Here is a 19,658-nt window from a genome sequence, read left to right on the forward strand (position 1 = left end):
TTGCAATTTCAAAACAAGCAGCTAGAACACTTATTCCAGATTCTAAACCATGGGATTTAAATAGTTACAACCTAGGTTACTCTCAATAACGGGTCACTTAGTTTTCAGACATTAGATTTCAGTTGTACAAGTTTAAATCCTTATGATACAATCTACTGACAGCTGCCATCCAGGCAGCCACGGGTACTGCGCCCAGACTTCGACAGATTTCACAGGCAGGCACATTTTTGCTGTGCATGTTTTGATGACAAATTCAGCTTTTCAGGACATTGTCTGTTCATAATGATTTCTTGAATTAAATGAATTGTAACACCCAGCAAGAATATTGGATGTTTGAAGGTGTTTTGTACCAGCATTCTGCAGTTTCAGCAACCAAGAAAAAAGATTTAAACACACGATCTTGGGTTTCTTTCAGAAAAGCACTGCTTTTCATGCAGGCTTCATTTTTACTTGTTGGGCAGCCCAGTGACATGTTTCAGGAGTGAGATCTCCGTTCCACCACTGACAACATGCATGGTAGATTTGGCAGCCATCTCTTTGTGCTTTGTAGAGTGCAATTTCCAAAGGTTTTCGCGCACACAAGGGTTTTCGTGGCCATTTTGATAATTCCGGCACCACCAGAACACAGTGATGCCATAGGGCAGAGCATCAGTGGGTTAATACATCCCACAGCTCGGGCCTTGAGTGCAGAGCCCACGGAGACCTCCCATACAAAGTCCATTGTAATACCATTGTACGGCCCCCCGCATATCACCCGGACCAGCAAGGGATAGACGGGCAGGCTTCCAGTCCAAGCCCCACGCCTTTGGTGAGCACAGCAGCGGAAGCCCGCAGAGCACACCACAGTACGCTCTCCATCCAGAGGGGAATTGAACTGAGGTACACAGCTATACATGTGAAGCCCACTCTACCTCATAATTCTATAAATTTGCACGGCGGCCCGCAGTAGGCCCGGAGGCATCGTTGACATAAAGGATTTTTGTATAGGCAAATGCGGCCGCCCCGCTGCACTATCCCCAGCGCTGCCACTATTAAGGGCATTGCTGCCTCCAAACTCCTAATGTGGCCCTACATCTTGCTAGAGAGAAGAGCAAGCTACAATTCGACTCCAATGTGATCCATATTTATCCTGATTTTGCAACAAGTGTCCAGACACAGCTAAGATCGTACGATGCAGTGAAACGATTGCTCCGAGTCCGCAAGGTGCCCTACACTCTGATGTTCGCCGCCAGTCTGAGGATACAACACGGTTGGAAAGCTCACTTCTTTGACAGTCAGAGGGGTTTTGGGGAAGTTGAATGTTAAAGTTCAAGCAGACTGGGCTACGATTCACCAAGTAGAGTTAAGGGAGAAAAACGTAAAATCTATGACAGATGATGGTCAGAAGGTGCTCTCCATAAATAGGCCCAAGAGGGCACCACGAACTTCACTATTATTTGCACTGTGATAATTGACACAGCGTTACATTTTAAAATGATTACTTGGAATGTGAGGAGTATGAATAACCCAAGAAATGAAGAAAGATCTGGGCATATCTCGACCGACACGCCCCTAATATTATAATGCTACAGGAAACCCATGCATTAGACTCCATACGCAAATACATGGTGCCAAAATGGGGGAACAACAGATTTTACACTAACTACTCGTCACAGGTGAGAGGGGTAACAATAACGATACACAAGAATCTAAACTTCAAGGCTGGGGTGACACATATAGACCCCGAAGGTAGATATGTAGTGGTTTCTGGGACAATTAACAACACACCAATGACCCTGGTTAATACCTATGGTCTTAATACAGGTGACCCGACATTCTACGTCAATGTTGCAACCCTCATTGGCCAAAATCCCGATATTCATATTGTGTGGGCAGGGGATTTTAATACAACACTAGACTTCTCACTGGACAGATCCAGCACAAGGCAAAAATCTAGCACCAGGCCCTCCCTGGCTATCTGTTACGAAGACGTCAAACAGGCACAGGTAAGTCTTCATGTATAAGTTTAATTGAGTTAGACAGGAAAAAGACCCCCGACCACAGCAGAGGCTCCTTACACAAACACAGACAGGATCAACTGACAAACTTGGAATGCTGGAAGCAATGTAATCAAGTACAGCCTCTATGACATAATCAGAAGCTGATGCACAGAACATTCCAAGTCACCCAGCTTCACCATGCTAGGTGGCTCAGGCTGCTATGTAATCAGCAACATCATAACACATCTCCCTTTTTTTCTTTTTAAAACCCCTTCACAAACAACACATTTCACACACCACCTCTTTTCACTGTGGCTACTCTATTTTTATTCCAAACTTGGCCACAAGCCACACACACTGCACCCTTCAACACAGCAACGACCCTAACTGGGTCGGAGTATAACAGATCTCCCTTCTTTCTCACCACTCCTTTTTTTATCCTTACCCAGTCACCACACTCCACACACAGTTCCTTACTTCCTCTTCTCTTGTTTTCCCGCATGACCCATTCACTCTTCTTCTTCTTGAGGGACCTTCTCACCTCGTCAACAACCACATCAGATTCCCTGCTCCTGCCTAACCACGGCGGACACGCCATGGAATAAGGCTTTCAACCTCTCATGAGCTCGAACGGACACAAACCAGTGCGCCAAAGCCATGCGCAACGCCCACATCCTATTTTGAAAAGTTGCCAATTTGTCAAATCCACACTCTTCTCCCATGCAAATGCTTTCCATCACACATCTATTGAGTCTCTCAACTACTCCATTTGTTTCAGGATGGTAAAGGGCTGCTCTCTTATGACCCACACCACATTTTTCTAAATACTTGGGAAAACACCCGCCAGTAAATTGCGTACCATTGTCTGTGAGGACAATTCCTGGGAGACCCCCACTCGCGAAGACCTCTTGCAATACCTTAACCATGCTTTCTCCCGATATTTCCCGCACAATTCTAAAATCTGCCCACCTGGAAAATAAATCAACTATCACAACAACAAATCTTCCCCGACCATATCCCAAATCGACAGGTCCCAGTATGTCCATAGCTACATCACTCCAAACCCTGGACGGAACTCCAACATCAACCAGGGGTTGCTTCTTAGCTTCGACTCCCTTCCCGCATCTCATGCAAAATTGGCACTCACTCAAACGAGCTTCAACTTCCTTATCAAATCCTGGCCACCAGTAATCTGTTCTCAGTACCCCCTTGGTCTTTGCAATACCAATATGACCACTGTGCGCCAGATCAATAATCCTTCCATGAATCCCCACTGGAGCCACTGCTCTTTCCCATCTAAATAATATGTCATCAGCAACTGACAGTTCATCTTTCACCTCCCAAAAGGGTTTTTCTTCCTCATCTAACGCTGATTTATTTGGCCAAACAGTGGAAACAACATACAAGATCACCTTGCTCAATACCGCATCCTTCCTTATCTCATCCAACCACTCTTGTTTGGATACAATACCTTCTGTACTCACAAACACCATCTCCATGTTATCATCCTCTATCCTGTCCTGAGAATGAACCTTTACTCTTGACAAACTATCCGCTAACGTGTTCTCTTTCCCGGGGATCACTTTCATAGCAAATTTGTGGGCTTGCATCCTGGTGACCCATCCAGCCACTCTGCCTGAAATCTTGTCCAGACCTTTCGTCTCAAAAATAACTTTCAAGGGTTTGTGATCCGTACGGATTACAAATTCTACACCCCAGACAAAATTTTTAAACCTCTCTACCGCCCAATAACATGCGAGGGCTTCCTTTTCAAGAACCGAATAGCGTACTTTCGCCCCCTTCAAGGCACGTGATGCATGAGCTATTAAAACATCTGAACCATCATCTTGCTTTTGAGCCAGAACGGCTCCCAGACCGCCCTCACTAGCATCTACCGTAATGATAGTCAACTTCCTCGTATAAAAACATCCCAGAGGCTTAGCCATATCTATTTCCTCTTTGATTCTGGCAAATTCTACATCACATTCATGAGTCCATACAAAATCTGCACCTTTCCTCAATATTTATCTCATCTCCACAATCTTAGTTGCATAGTTCTCTACAAACTTTTGATAAAACTCCGTCATACCTAAAAATGAACGAAGTTACTTTTGGTCGTCGGCCTCTCAATTTCTTTTATGGAGTTAATGATGCTTTCCTTGGGTTTCACCCCTTCAGATTACACCTTGTGACCCAGGTAATCTACTTTGGATACTGCAAATTTGCACTTCTCTTCCCTCAAAGTAACACCTCTCTCTTCAAAAATCTTCAACACTGCATTCAGACTTCTGTCATGCTCCTCCAACGTCTCACCACATATCAGCACATCGTCTTGGAAACAAAACACTCCCTTTACACATCCAAGCAACCGATCCATGATCTTTTGAAATACCGACGAGGCTGACACTAACACGAACGGCATTCTTCTGAATTGAAACACACCCTCATGAGTAATGAAAGCTGTAACCTTTCTACATTCTTCCGTCAGCTCGACCTGATGATACGCTGATGCCATATCAAGTTTAGAGAATATCTTCCCCTTGCCCACCATAGTTAACATCTCACCCATGTTTGGCAAGGGATGCCTGTCAACCATCACACATTTGTTGAGCTTGCGCATGTCTATGCACAACCTCAGATCACCAGAACTTTTTTTTACTACGACAACAGGCGATACCCACTCGACGCCTCCTGCTCTTTCAATCACCCCAATTTGTAGTAATTTCTTCAGCTCATCTCTCACCCCTTCTCTTAAAGAGAATGGTACAGGCCTAAGTTTCGCAGCAACGGGCAAACTGCCCCTTTTTAAAACAATCTGGTGTTGAAACCCTTTCACCTTCCCCAAACTTTTCGCAAAAACTCCTTCATGATTACTCACATACTTGCTTGACTCAGTGGACGGCAACAACACCTGGAGCATCTGCTCGGGATGATTGGGATCTAATCGGATACCCAAACTCTTCTGTTCTCTCCACCCTAGCAATGATTGCCCCTTCTTTTGCCCTTACACCTCCTTCCCTTGAACTCGAACTCACTCCACACATAACCCAGCAATTCAATTGTGTCCTGATTGTACCCCCCGGGATTGATATCCGGGTCTGACAATCGATCTACCGCTCCACTCATTTCCTTCTCAAACACACTTCTAGACGCTAAAGTGATCTTTGACCCCGAATCCGCCATCATGGGAATCGCATGACCATTCACGTTCACAATCGCATACGGTCGCTCACAGTCGTCTCCATCACCATCTATCACAACGTTTATGGTGTTGACGATGACATTCTGCGTTGGAAGCATCACTTCCTCGTCTGACGATCTGCCGTCCTCTTCTTCATTGACGTAAAGCACTTTCCTTTGACTGGACTGTCCAAACTGGTTGTTCTTACAGCAGTTCGCAAAATGACCTCTCCTTTTGCACTTTGCACATGTCGCTTTACGGCCCGGACACACGATGGATGAAGCAAAATGTGTGCTACTCGCACATCGAAAACACAGTCTATCCTCTCTTCTTTCAGTTCTCTGCACCGGCTCTTGGCTTTTCTTCTCCTCCCCGCCGACTTTATTTGACTGCTTGCTCTTTCCCCTTCTTCTGCTCTTGTTATCTCCCACATTTAATACTTCACTCTTGACATCTTTGGAATCATTTGTTTCACTTTTTGTTAACTTCGCGACACACGCCAATGAGTGTTCCACGCGTTTCGCAAGATCCGTATGCCTTTATATAATGCCCAAATCCTTTGCGCCACTGAGCCCATGGTATCTTCGCAGCTCCCGGTATCGGCATAAATATTGGCGGTCCAGCTATCCCCGGTAAACCCGCCACGCCTCGTCTCCTGGCCGAGCGCTCTCCTTGCCCTTCTTGCTTGGGCACACCTAAAAACTGGCCCTTAGGTTACTGCTCGCCCGCTTTTTAACTTCTGCTCACCTTCCCCCCCTATTGAGCAGGTGAAGGTTCTCACTTTATGTGCACGGGCTCTCACTTCTTGACCAGTGTTCGTTGTTTCTCTACGTCGCAGCTTCTATGCACTTTGTCCTCTGTGTGGCAGCATACTGATGCTGTGTTTCTTGACAGTTCAAGATGGGCTGGCACACAATGTAACAAATGGCTCTATTCTCTTTTTCTTGACCGCAGATTTCTTTGCACCAATTTCTTGTCTGGGGTGTGGGGTTTCCACTTCTAACAGTTCAGATGCACATTGCCGGGATTTGTCATGCGCATCAACCAGCAGCTGTGTGGTAACTTCCACTTGTAACACTTTAAATGCGCCTCTACTAAGAGTTATATGGTAGGAATTTCCACTTCTAAAGGTTCAGATGTGAGAATTCGTCATGCGCATCAACCAGCAGCTGTGTGGTAACTTCCACTTGTAGCAATTTTAATGCGCCTCTACTAAGGGTTATACGGTAGCTTTTCCTTCACTGAGCTTCTCCCGTCCTTTCAGGAACTCCGCATGCGGACTGGGGAAAACATCAGCATAAACGCTATGGATTCTTGAAGCAGATCCTTATCACCCCGTTTTAGGTGCCAGCAAAAGGGCCTTTCCCTCTAGCCAGGTCACGGCAGCAGCGGGCATAATGCGAACGGCGGGTGCCCCGCGAACGTTGCGCAACGGGGTGGGCCTGGACGCGAGCAAAAACAGGGCCTCGGCCTGTATAGCGCGGCGCGGACACTTACTTGGAGAAATAGGCTGCCAGACTCGGTGGCCGCTCGACGCTGGGGAAATAGCGGAGCGGCCAGCGCAGGGTGGAGCTTCTGTCCAAAATGCCACTACTACGCTTGGGAGATAGCGGAGCAGCAATGTTCTCAGGATCCTTGCTGAGGGTCTTCTGTCACAATCCCATCCTTGTCGCCATTGTTATGAAGACGTCAAACAGGCACAGGTAAGTCTTCATGTATAAGTTTAATTGAGTTAGACAGGAAAAAGACCCCCGACCACAACAGAGGCTCCTTACACAAACACAGACAGGATCAACTGACAAACTTGGAATGCTGGAAGCAATGTAATCAAGTACAGCCTCTATGACCTAATCAGAAGCTGATGCACAGAACATTCCATGTCACCCAGCTTCACCATGCTAGGTGGCTCAGGCTGCTATGTAATCAGCAACATCATAACACTATCCAACAGATTATGACCCGATTTGCCCTGATCGACATATGGCACACACAACACCCAGCTTTGTCCCAGTTCACCTACTATTCCTCTGTACACAACACATATTCTAGGTTTGACCTATGGCTCCTTTCAGCACATTGGGCTGGTCACGTAAAAGAGACAAAGATTCTCCCAAGGACGTGGTCTGACCACTCACCTGTGTGTCTGAGATACGGTTGAAACACTCCCCCAGACCACCATACACGTGGAGGATGGCCCCAACTGCACTACAAGATGAATCTTTAGCAGAGTCACTCAGGGTTGAGATTGAATTGTTCTTCACCGAAAATCAGGGCACAGTTCACAGATACGCATCGATCTGGGAAACATTTAAAGTGTGGCTCTGTGGGGTAATGATCTCTTCAACATCGGGTACTTTAAAAACAGTCAGAAGGGAACTAGATAACACTGAGCGGAAACTCAGCGACTTCGAAAATCAGTATGGAGAAACACAAAACAGAGCATTACTGGGTCTAATAAAAGCTAACAGACTGAAATTCTGTGAGCTGGCCGACCAAGAGACTCAATATATGTAACAGAAAGTACAAGCCAGGAGATACGGGGATGGCGACCGCCCCGGAAGACTACTGGCGGGTATAGTCAGGGAAGAGCGTGAAGCACAACATATTGACGGGATAACCAAACCTGATGGGACCACCACAGTGAACCCCGAGGAAATTAATGATATGTTTAGACAGTATTATCAAACATTATATAACAACACTGACACAGTATGAATTGAGGCAGTGGCGGAGTACCTAACACGCACTACCCTCCCTACGCTGGACAAGGAGTCTAGTGAGCAATTGGGTCGCCCAATCACCGAGGAGGATATCGATGATGCAATATCCTTCCTAGCCTCTGGCATCGAGTTGTAAAAAAAATATAAAGACATCCTGACTCCCAAGTTGCTGAGGGTCTGGGAGGAGTCCTGAGCTGACGGCATACTACTTCCTTCCCTTAATGAAGCGGTTATAACAGTTCTGGCCAAACCAGGTAGACCCCGAAATGGAATGTCCTTGTGCCACCCGCTCTCCCTAATAAATGCAGATGTAAAAATGTTTGCCAAAATGCTGGCAAATAGACTGTTGCCCCATATGACTACACTGGTGCACCCACACCAATCAGGATTTATCCTTTGCAGGGACAAACCCGAGAAGATTATTCGGTACTATGGCTCAGATCAATCCAGATATCTCAGTGGCGGTAATGGTATTGGACGCCAAAAAGGCGTTTGATTCCGTATCTTCCTATTCGGTGTCCTTCAACGTGTGGGGCTGGGAGAGGGCTTCTGTAAATTAGTTAAATTACTGTATAATGCTCATAAGGCAATGGTTAGAACCAATGGGAATCTATCAGTGGCAATAAAATTAGCTAGAGGCACTCGCCAGGGTTGCCCATTTTCCCCCCTGCTTTTTGCACTAACAATAAAACCATTTGCTATCAGGATACGAGAACACCACGGACATAGGGGAATAAGAATACTCGGGCCCCACAGATTATATCACTTTACGCTGACAACACCCTAATGTACTTAAAGCACCCTGAAGAAAACATAGGGCCCATACTTGCTGGGGTAGACACCTTCACCAGACACTCTGGATACAAGATCAACACCCTAAAATCTGAATTGTTTCCACTAACTAGCAGTACCTAACCAAATGTACGAAGCCTAACCAAATGTACGGGATGAAGTGGGCCAGGGAGACAGTGAAATACCTGGGAGTTGTAGTGGCAAGATCTCATAACTTATTGTATGATAAAAAACCATCTTGGTTACCTCGGTAAATTCGAGAACTAACTCAATCTGTGGGGTAAGTTCCCATTGTCATTAATGGGAAGGATGGCCACTTTAAAGATGATAGTGGCGCCTAAACACCTTTATTATTTCACTGCTATCCCAACATGGCCGGGAAGACAGTTTTTTCGATACCCTCAGAAGGCTATCGGTAGGATTTGTGTGGGGTGGGAGAAACGCACGGGCAAAGTGGGGATCCCTCATAACACCATATGACATGGGGGGCCTGGCATCCCCCGATTGTGAGCTACCTTACCTGGTAGCACAGACCCATTATGCAGGTATGTGGTACGACCCAGAGAATGTACACTTGCATGTTAACTTGGAGAAACAGTGAGCAGCAACGAGTAAAATAAAGACCACCCTTGTAAGCGAACATAAACTGGACCTGTGTCCCTTTGATCCGTTACGTACTATGCTAGATGCGTGGCGGCGCTTTCTGACCAAACTGAATATCACTGACCCTTACACTAAACATATCCCACTCTGGGGTAACCCTGCCCTCCCCCCCACAATGGATCCCGACATCCGAAATTCCTGGGACCCGAACCACAAAATGAAACTAGGCAACCGCTTCCCTGAGGGGACGTTTGTCACACTGTCCGAATTTAAAGGCAAACTGGGGAATAACCCTGTTAAAACACTAAAGTATTATTGCATGCGAGTGGCAGTGAGCAGGAAATGGCGATCATTCCCAACAGAACCCTCATCCAATGACTATCTAGAGCTGATTGTACAACCAAACAGTAAGCGCAATCTTCTATCGAAACTGTATCCCTATGATCCAGCAGGGAATGCCACAATCTAGCATCCTTCGAGAGAAATGGGAGAGGGATACAAGGACAACAATAGATGAACACATGTGGGGGAAGATTAGCAACCTGAACAAAGAAGTATCGCTGAACGCCCGGTTGAGGCTGATACAATTCAAAGTGCTTAACCGATTACACTACTCCACCAAACATATTCAGGTTTAATCCATTACAAATACAATCTTGCCCGAAATGCAACTCCGAAGACGCAGTCACTATACACATGTTTTGGAACTGCCCCCACATAATGGAATTCTGGCGACTAGTTGCCTCGACACTCCATGAAATGGTGGACTTACCTCGATGCTTCTCCCTCTAAAATATATACAGGGCGATATAGGCAAAACAAATATTAAAATCCGTAGACTGTTTAACCTTGGTTGCGTCATAGCCAAGAAATGCATACTGCAAAAGTGGAAGGCAAAATAGGCGCCAACCCTGAGAGACTGGTATCACGAAATGACAACTGTGAATGACTATGAGGTAACTTTCATGCAAACCGTTACCGCGGCAGCCAGACCCAAAGACATATGGGCCCCATACAGCCGTCACATGGAAAAAATGTCGGCAAATAAAGAATGAAGAGCATTGATATCATACAGTTATGAGACCTGGAACATAAAATGTATATCCATAATTGTTAAGAAACTTGACTAGTCTGGTGGGATGATGGACCGTCGGCAAACCATGCAATGTATTCACTGCTGCCTGTCTCTGTCATACGTTAAATAAAGTTTTAAAAACTGTAAGGAGACAAGCAGGCTTGATCAGCTTAATGTTGCCACCTCGATATTGCAGTTTAGCAATTGAGCAAAAGAGTTTCTTAAAAAAATTCCTACTGTGCTTTATTTAATTATGAGCAGGAAGTGAATGCTCCTACTAGCTGTCGGGAGCAATGAAGGGTTGGGTACAGGCCAGCATGCTGAAGAAAAACAGTGCCCAAATGGGCGGCAATACTCGTGTGAACAGCCTGCAGATCACTGAACCCTGCCCAGATTTGAGGTGTCAGGACTTGTCTTTGAGCACAAAACACACCACTTGGAGAGAACAGCATCGAATTAGTAGTGCTGGACAGCTCCAAGCTCTTTTGAAATCCTATTAAATGATTGGAATCATTCTACCAGGAAATGCCTTCTTGGCAGCTTTTTTTGTCCATACATATTGTAATTTAGTAGCTATGCCACATGTTTTGCAAAGGCTTTGCACTACTCAAGTTACGCACCAGCCACGTCTCTACTGAACAGCGTCTATGGCATCAACCACTCGCCAACCCCCTCACTTGTGATCTCTCAAATCCCAACACTGATGTTATTAGTAATTAATACCTGTTACAGCCACTAAGTACCGATTCTCGTAAAGTCGCCAATAAAGACATTATATCTGGTCAATTGGCAAACAGAAAAACACTTTATTCAGCTTTGCTGAACATCAGATCTCTTAATAAACATGCCATGGATATCCATGATTATATCATGGACAACAACTTGGATTTACTGTTCTTGACTGAAACTTGTCTTCACGAGGCTAGTGGGGCATCAATAACACACACCGTCCCAGATGACTACACCATTTACTGTGAGAACAGAGATCAGGGGCCTGGGGGTGGAGTAGCATTCATAGCCAGGAACCATATTAAATTACACAACTCACCAAGCCACTGCAACAGCTGCGAGATCCTGCATCTAAAATTAAATCCCACTACCCGTAGCTGTGTTAATGTCATCCTGATCTACTGGCCTCTAGTCGCCATGAACGTCTTTAATGATAAAATCACACAACTTTTGCAGAACTCAAAGGAACCAATTGTGCTGCTCTATTCCTCAGTGACCTTAACCACTGACGAGGAGACTCGACAGACAAAGACGCTATTATGCTTGAATCAGCTCTAAACAACATTAATCACTATGTCATTAACTCTGACCCCACAAATACCAAAGGTAACATCCTTGATTGGATTGTGGCAAGGTATTTAAAAGTCCAAATCAACAATACCACTCCCGGCATTTGGACTGACCACTTCATGATTAACTTTTCCCTCTCTCTTCGGGCCCCCCATCCAAACCAAGTAATCCATTGAAGTCAGTCACTAATCCAAACCTAAAGAAAATACATACATCTGACCTCCAGGACTGTGTCATTAAAATGATGCCCTCTACCTCCACGTCAGATCCCCCGATCTACTTGCTGAGACTTCTTTTTTTCCAATTTATTTTATTAGGTTTTGAAAAACACAATACACAACATTTACCTTTCAGTTGAAACATACCAGGATTGGAAATGTAGAAACTTGTACCTCCTATCCCACCAACATTACAACGTGAAATTATAAACCAAGTTTTCATATATATCCCCCTTCCCCTTTCCCCTGAAACATTGACCTCTCACATTGATAAGCTCCTTGTATTGTTCCTGTCCTCTATACTAGTATACTAGAGTGCATAGTCTTGGTGAGCACTTTCAGAGTTAGTAACTATCCACTCTGTAGCAGTAAAAGAAATGGTGTTGTTCCCTGGTGGCCTTCAGGCGGTTGTTCGCTCTGGTGTGGTCCTTACCATGTATTTATAGTTATACACACAAGAGTAGACCAGCTATCATGTCAATATATACAGATATTCGTGGCAACCGTGAACCATTCTTTCTTACTCGGGAGGCATTCAGCTTTCCACCTAATCACTAGACAGGCTCTCGCCACCAGAAGGAGCGAGGCTACTATTCCAATTAACCTTCTCGTCTCACCTTCACACTCTTCTAAGCCAAATAAAATTAAGAGGGGTGATATCTCTCGGATGATCCCATCAACCTGCTTAATCCATCCCAGAATTCGTCCCAGTACATCCTCACCCGGGGGCACCCCCACCACATATGCCAGTAGTTGGCCTTTTCCCCACATTAATGGCAGCACATGTGACTAGCAGAATGGAAAATTTTGGATAGCCTATCATGGTCGTACTGTCACCTCTGGAGGAGTTTTTGGCATGCAGTTTGTATTGCGCAGGTATGGATGTCTCCGAGGCCCCCCTGCAGATCTTCACCCATACTTCCAGGTCTAGTTCCAATTTTAAGTCCCACTCCCACCTTTCCCTTAGTTGGGCTCTCCCTTCCCTACCTATATAAAATGCTTTATACATGGCCGAAATCAAATTTTTTGTTTCCATCGTGGTATCAAGTAATTTCTCAAACGGGGTGAGGTCTCACTGTATCCTCTCTTTCCATTCAGTCCTCATGAGTGCCCCCTTAAATTGCAGTAAGGAAAAAACTGATAATGGGTGTATCCCCAGAGACTCCTCTAGTTTGGTGATCGCAAGGAAGTGTCGCCCTCTCCAGAGTTGTCCCACCTTTCGAGTCCCGCCTCGAACCATGTCTGGAACCGGTCGAGGTTAGGGATCTCCTCACGAATTCCCGGTGCCCATATATGACTCAGAGGGGATGGCCACGTGGTTATTCCTCGCATATCCACCCCTTCCCTCCATATGTCCCATAAGGTGCCCAGTATTGGGTGATTCCGGAGCCTTTTGAGTAATTTATCTCTCGGGACCCATAGCCACTGCGAGACGGTGGCTGGTGCTAGGTTATGATTATCAAGATGTACCCACTGCAAGTCTGTGCGCCCTCTCAGATGGGAGATCATAACCCTTAACTGGAGGGCCTGATAATATTATTTAAGGTCAGGAAGACACACTCCCCCTTTTTCCTTGGGAAAGACAAGGGTGTCGTAGGCTATCCTTGCCTTTTTCCCCTGCCATAAGAACTTTGGGATGGCTCTTTTGGTTTCTCTGAAGAATGTCTCCGGGAGTTGCAGTGGAAGCATTTGGAATGGATAAAGAAATCTCGGGAGTCATACCATCTTGACTGCGTTGAGCCTTCCGATCCATGACATTGTGAGGTTCTGCCACTTATTTAAATCTGCATGGAAGCCGGCTATGAGGCTGGGGAAGTTGGCTTCATATAGTGTGTTAAAGTTCTGTGTTAAGTTTATCTCTAGGTAGCAAAGGACGGTACCGCCAATTTCAAGGCCAAGAGTGATCAACTTGTTGATGGTTCAGGGTTAGGTTCTTGGAGTGGGAATACTATTGATTTGGATCTATTAATATTGAAACCCGAGAGCGCCCCGTAAGTCTCTATTAATTGTATAGCCCTTGGTATCAACGTCATGGGGTTCTGCATATGTAGGAGGATATCATCAGTGTAAAGAGCAACCATATATTCCTTCCCGCTTACCTGTCGACGCTCAACCTGCTGATCCATTCTAAGCATCTGGGTGAGGGGCTCCAGGGAGAGTGCGAACAGTATCGCTGAAAGGGGACAGCCCTGTCTTGTGCCTCTTTCCAGATGGAACCATTTTGAGTACTCGGATTTGGCAACCACTGATGCTTTGGGCGATGTATAAACCGCTTTGACCCCTTTCCTAAATGTTTGACCAAGTCCCACTTTTTCTAGCACCGCCTCTAGGAAATCCCACTCCACCCTGTCAAACGCTATCTCTGCGTCCACTGATAGGAGATCAGGGTCCCCCGTCATTTTTGCAGACTCATGAATTAAGTGTAGTGTCTTATACGCATGGTGACAGCTCCCTGCCTCCCTAAAATGAATCCCACCTGATCAGAGTGTATTAGTCGAGGCATATGGACTTCAAGTCTGGCAGTCAGTACTCATGTGTAGATTTTGGCATCGATGTTCAGCAAAGAGATGGGGTGGTAGGATCCACACTGGGCAGGGTTTCTGTCTTCCTTGGGGATCACCGAGATGAGGGCCTCTGAGAAGGAGTCCCGGGCTACCCCAGTCAGAATAATATCATTAAATAGATCTACCATAAAAGGGAGTATAGAGGATATGAATATCTTATAGAAGCCGGCAGTATATCCGTCATTGCCAGGTGCTTTCCCCATCGGCAGCCTCTTAATCGCCTTCTAAATCTCCTCATTTGTAATTGGGGCATCTAATAATTCCATGTCCTCGTGGGAGAGCTGTGGAATGTCCACCCCTTGCAAATATTGTCCTATGTCAGTTTGTTCCTGTGACATTTCTGATGTATATAACCTCTCATAGAACTTTGCGAATGTCGCTATGATTTCTTTCGGGTTCATGGTCAACACATCCTCCTCTCACTCTATGCTGCTAATCGCTCGCTCTGCGTGTTGCCCTCTTAGTCTAGCCACAAGCAGAGCGTCTGCCTTGTCCCCCTTTTCGTAGTGTTTTCATTTAAGGAATTGTAGTTTGCGAACAACCCGGGCTTCCTCCACGAGCCGGATCTCTTCTCTTTTCTGCCTTGCCTCGGCTACGTTTTCTACACGGTCCTCATTAGAATCACGGAAGCGGCGTCCAACTGTGTAATCTTCTCTCTTAGCCCATTCTCTATCAGTGCCCTTTCTCGCTTCTTACTTGCCCCTTCCCGAATCAGTATCCCCCTCCATGTTGCCTTGCCAGCCTCCCACACCGTTCTTTTGGGTACTTCCACCGTTTCGTTGAGCTCAACGTACTCCTCTATCCCTTTTCTCATTTCCTCACGAAAGACATGGTCTTCCCACAGAGTCTCATTACAGTGCCATTTCGCCCCTTTATGTGGTAAAGTTAGCAGATTCGCCTCAACAGTGACCATATCGTGATCTGACCAGGAAATCTGAACTATTTCAGAAGCAGTCGCAACTTGTCCCACTCCCTCAGAGAGGTATAGGTAGTCTATTCTGGTGAGTGTGGATTGTGGTGCTGATTAAAAAGTGTAAACTGACTCGTTGGGGTGTAATGCTCGCCAGATGTCCTGAAGGCCATATGTTTTCATCATTTCCACAACTCCTGCTCGGCTACCATTTGTGGGTACACATGATTCTGGATTACCAGACTTTCTATCTAACTCGGGGTTTGCCCATAAGTTAAAGTCCCTCCCTAATATTATGTAGCCCATGGCCTCCAGCATTATCTTTGGAATTGTATGTTGTAAGAACCTAGAATGCCCCATATTAGGAGCATAGAGTGTCGCAAGTGTGCAGATTCTGTTGCATACTTTCCCCACAATCATGAGGGACCTCCCCTCCATGTCCGGCCAAACCTTGGCTCCTTCAGCTTCAATCCCTTCTTCACTAGCATCCCCACCCCCGCTCTCCACAGAGGGACGGAGCCCCAGTATTCCATTCCCAATCTGGAGTGCAGGACCCTCCATTCTTCGCCCCTTATGTATTTGGTCTCTTGGAGGAAGAGTACATCCAATTGGGCTCTCCTGAACTCCCTGCAGACCAGTGATCACTTCGTGGGCGAATTCAGGCCCTTTACATTGAGCATACCCACTCGGAAATGTCCACTCCTCAGGGCTTCAGGTCTTGTCAACATTTCTTATTTCTTGCATGTACCATTCTCTCCCTGAACCTATGCCGCTATCCCTTTCACCATTCCTCATTGCTCACAACCCAACTCTGGGGCGGTTTGTTTCAGTTCCCTCCTCCACCCTTAACTTTCCCCCTCCCCCACCGTTCCCTTTCAGCGTATGATCCCACCGGGTCATCTATACCAGGCCGGTCTCGGACTACCAGCGGAGACCGTCTTTCTTACGGCCCCCTTTCATAACATTCAACTTAACCTTGAGCCCCAACTTTCCCCCCGCCCCATCAATCTCATAACAAATCAAGCCTATTAGAGAATGCCTCGCTCCTAGAGACATAGGTTATGACCTGGACAAGCGCACTCCTCCTTCATGATCGCACTCCTCCAACAGCGAACGTATTTTGGTGGCCGTGGGCCAACCGTCTCATGCACGATATGATAGACATATAGGTTTCTGAGTTTACCAATGAACGACCATTTTGATGTAATGAGGATCGCCATTTTGTTTTCTAACAATTGCTCATTGCTTTCTGTTCTTATTGCTTCGCAGCACATTTTCTGCTTACACTGTTCGACTGTTAAACATTGTTGTCTGAACGTGAAAGGACAAGGCCGCAGGGCCGCGAGGCTAACAAGAGTTCGTTGAAACACAACATAGGCAGCGCCAGGAAAGAATGCCCGGCTCCCTCCCGAGTATAGCCTTGAAGCAGAGCTGCAGGGCATTTAATCATTTTACAGCTGCCAGCCAGTCTCGTTATATGGTAGAATATGCTAGAATAAAGCAGCTAAAAGCTTGAATTATGCTCTTCTTACGGCCCCCCTTTTACTGAGCCCTGTAGAGCGTGTCGGCTCCCAGGACACGAGTAGCACCTCATAGATAGCAAAGTCTGGAATGTGACTCTTCCCCCGTATGTAGCTCACTTCCAAGAACAGAATCACTGTGTTCTGTTCAACAACTAAAAGATGCCTCCGCACTTGCAAATTGCATATTGTTACTAGAATAGATATTTGAAGGTGTCATAATTGTCGAAAGTGTCCATCATCACACCGAGTTCAAAGAAACCCAATAAAGGGGGGTGTTAAACATGTCATAGCTGATTGTATGATATGCATTTTGTATATATGTAACTGATGTACGTAATTCACTCTCTTGCGTCCCTCGAGGTCTAGAGATACACGTCGCGGGGCATGAGACCAAGTTGGCCAACTGAGACTATTTGCTTTGCAATAAACCCTAGCTTTGGGAATACAACCTCATGTCTGGCGTATCTATCGTGTGTGGTGACTTGCCTTGTTTCCATAGACGTAAGGGACCCCTAGGGGCTCCTTTCACTAGTGTTTCGTGTTTGCCTTTCCAAAGTCATCTGATATTTTGTCAGCGCGGATCTTTGTGCACCAATTCTTGCGCTCAGAATGCATAACATGCTATTTTATTTAGTCTTCCATGTCTGGTGATGTATTCATCCGTCTGAATTTCCTCGATCCGGGTAATCGGCTCCGTTTCGGGGCCCTTGAATCGCCATTCTCTATCATCTGCCCTTCTTCCTTCACGGTTTACTTCCTCTCCTTGTTTACCTAGCAGGTCAGTAGTGCAGGTCTGGATATCTCTTTCTGATTTGAGTCTAATTGTGCTCCCTTCCCATTCAAATGTTAGTGAGAAGGGATATCCCCAACGATATCGGATGCCCTTCTCCTTCAGCCATTTAGTGAGCGGAACACTTTTTGTTCTCATTGGCAGCGTAAGAGTTGACAAATCTTGGTAGATCGATACCCTTGCTGTACCCAAAGTGATCTGTGTGCTTTATTTGGCCGTCTGCAGGACCCTGGCTTTATCCGTATAGTTGTGGAACCGTGCCAAGACTGTCTTTGGTCCGCCCACCGTACCTCCAGCTCTGTGTATACAATGGGCCTCATTACATGGTAGGCGGTAAGGGTTCACTGGTACCAGTTAGTGCACCGGTACCGGTAAACCCTTACCGTCTTACTACGAGTTCCCTTTGCGGGACCCGACCTTAAGGGCTGGTTTTACCAGCCGTTAAAGTAGGGTGCCGCAAAGGGACCTGTGTGCTAATTACGGTACCGCAATTTGCGGTACCATAATTAGATCCTTTCTCATTCCCATTATGCCCTATTGGGCAAAAATGGGAATGGGGAAGTGCCTTGGTGAATGGGGAATTACTGCCCCCGCTCACCTCGGAGTAGGGCGGTAATTCCGCCATCCATCAAGGTAAAATACCGGCGGCAACCATGGCGCTAATAGTAGGTTATCGCCTACCGTGTAATGAGGCCCAATCTATTTTGGGCTTGTCCATGGAGTCGTCCTCAAAGAGGAGTTTCATAAGTGTATGTAGGGTCCTTTTCAGATCTAGGTCAGTTTCGCCTTCCTGTTCTGGAATGTCGAAAATACGTATGTTGTTACGTCACTCTTGATTCTTGAAATCTCTGGCTTCAATGTCTGTGATTCTCTGGTCCATTTGAGATTCCAGTGTGCTAAGAGAGGTTTGGTTATGTTCAACCTCCTCAAGTCTCTCTTCCATCTTGTCTATTCTTTGCGTTATTTTGTCGACCTTTCCACATATGTCAGCCCTCATGCTCTTCATTTCACTCAGTAGATCTGTGACATCCACCTTGGCCATGGCCGTATCCGCTCCTGGATTCGCCATTCCGAGGTCTGAGGAGCTGGCCGTTTCAGAGCTGTGTTGGTAGAACCTGTATGGTGTGAGTTTCTCCCTGATGTCCATACGACCAGGGTACCGGGCACTTCAGTTGGCTGTTCCTGTGCTGTTATGTCTTTCTTCTAGATCGTGTGTTGTCTAGGGGAGTGCGTAGTCTCCCCATTTGGAGAAGAGGGCACACGCCCCAAGAATAAGGGCCCAAACTTCCCGTGGATGAGGCGTCAAGTTCAGGGATTCGTATGAGGTGTTCCATGTCCTGGCATACTTCAGTCTTGTGTTCAGTGTTGGGGCATATGGTAGAGGCAGGCGCACTCCCTGTTGCGCAGGGGACCAACTCTCTTATGCCTTACTGTGGACGGGATTGGATGTACACAGATGATAGGGTCTTTCCACCTTTTCACTTTTTCTGGTGTTCAGCTCCGTTTCTCCATATGGAGCCGTGAGATGCCTGGGTCCACTGTGATCAGTAGAATCTGTTCATACCCCAGGGGACATGTTGTGCCTCCTTTAGGTATGCCAATAGGTGGTTTTGGCTATATTGCGGTATAAGATTAAGTATCAGGGTGTGTGGTAGTCACCTGGTTGTGCCCCCTCCACTACCACTGTAATTGCATGTGGGTTTAGGGACGTCTGCTCCCTTGTGTCATTCCTCTCCTATGTTCTGTACAGCCAGTACGTTCTGAGGCTCTGGCCAGAGGGGCGTTGCTACGTGGCCCGCTGTGTCTTCGAACGCTCTCAGGTGCTTTCAGAATTATTCCAGCAATTCAATTGGTTCCAAAGCACCCTGCCCTTTATTTTGCGTACCATAGTATTCTTGTTATCTGCCAGAGATACAAAGTCCTCATTAGTCTGCATGTGCCCTCGCCCGCACAGTGTGGTGAACCTGTGGCCCTTGTTACATTAATTAGAGCCATGGGGGTGGG

The sequence above is a fragment of the Ambystoma mexicanum genome, chromosome 7p, assembly GCF_040938575.1.
Source record: "Ambystoma mexicanum isolate Mex_15411 chromosome 7p, UKY_AmexF1_1, whole genome shotgun sequence".
NCBI classification, from domain to species: Eukaryota; Metazoa; Chordata; class Amphibia; order Caudata; family Ambystomatidae; genus Ambystoma; species Ambystoma mexicanum.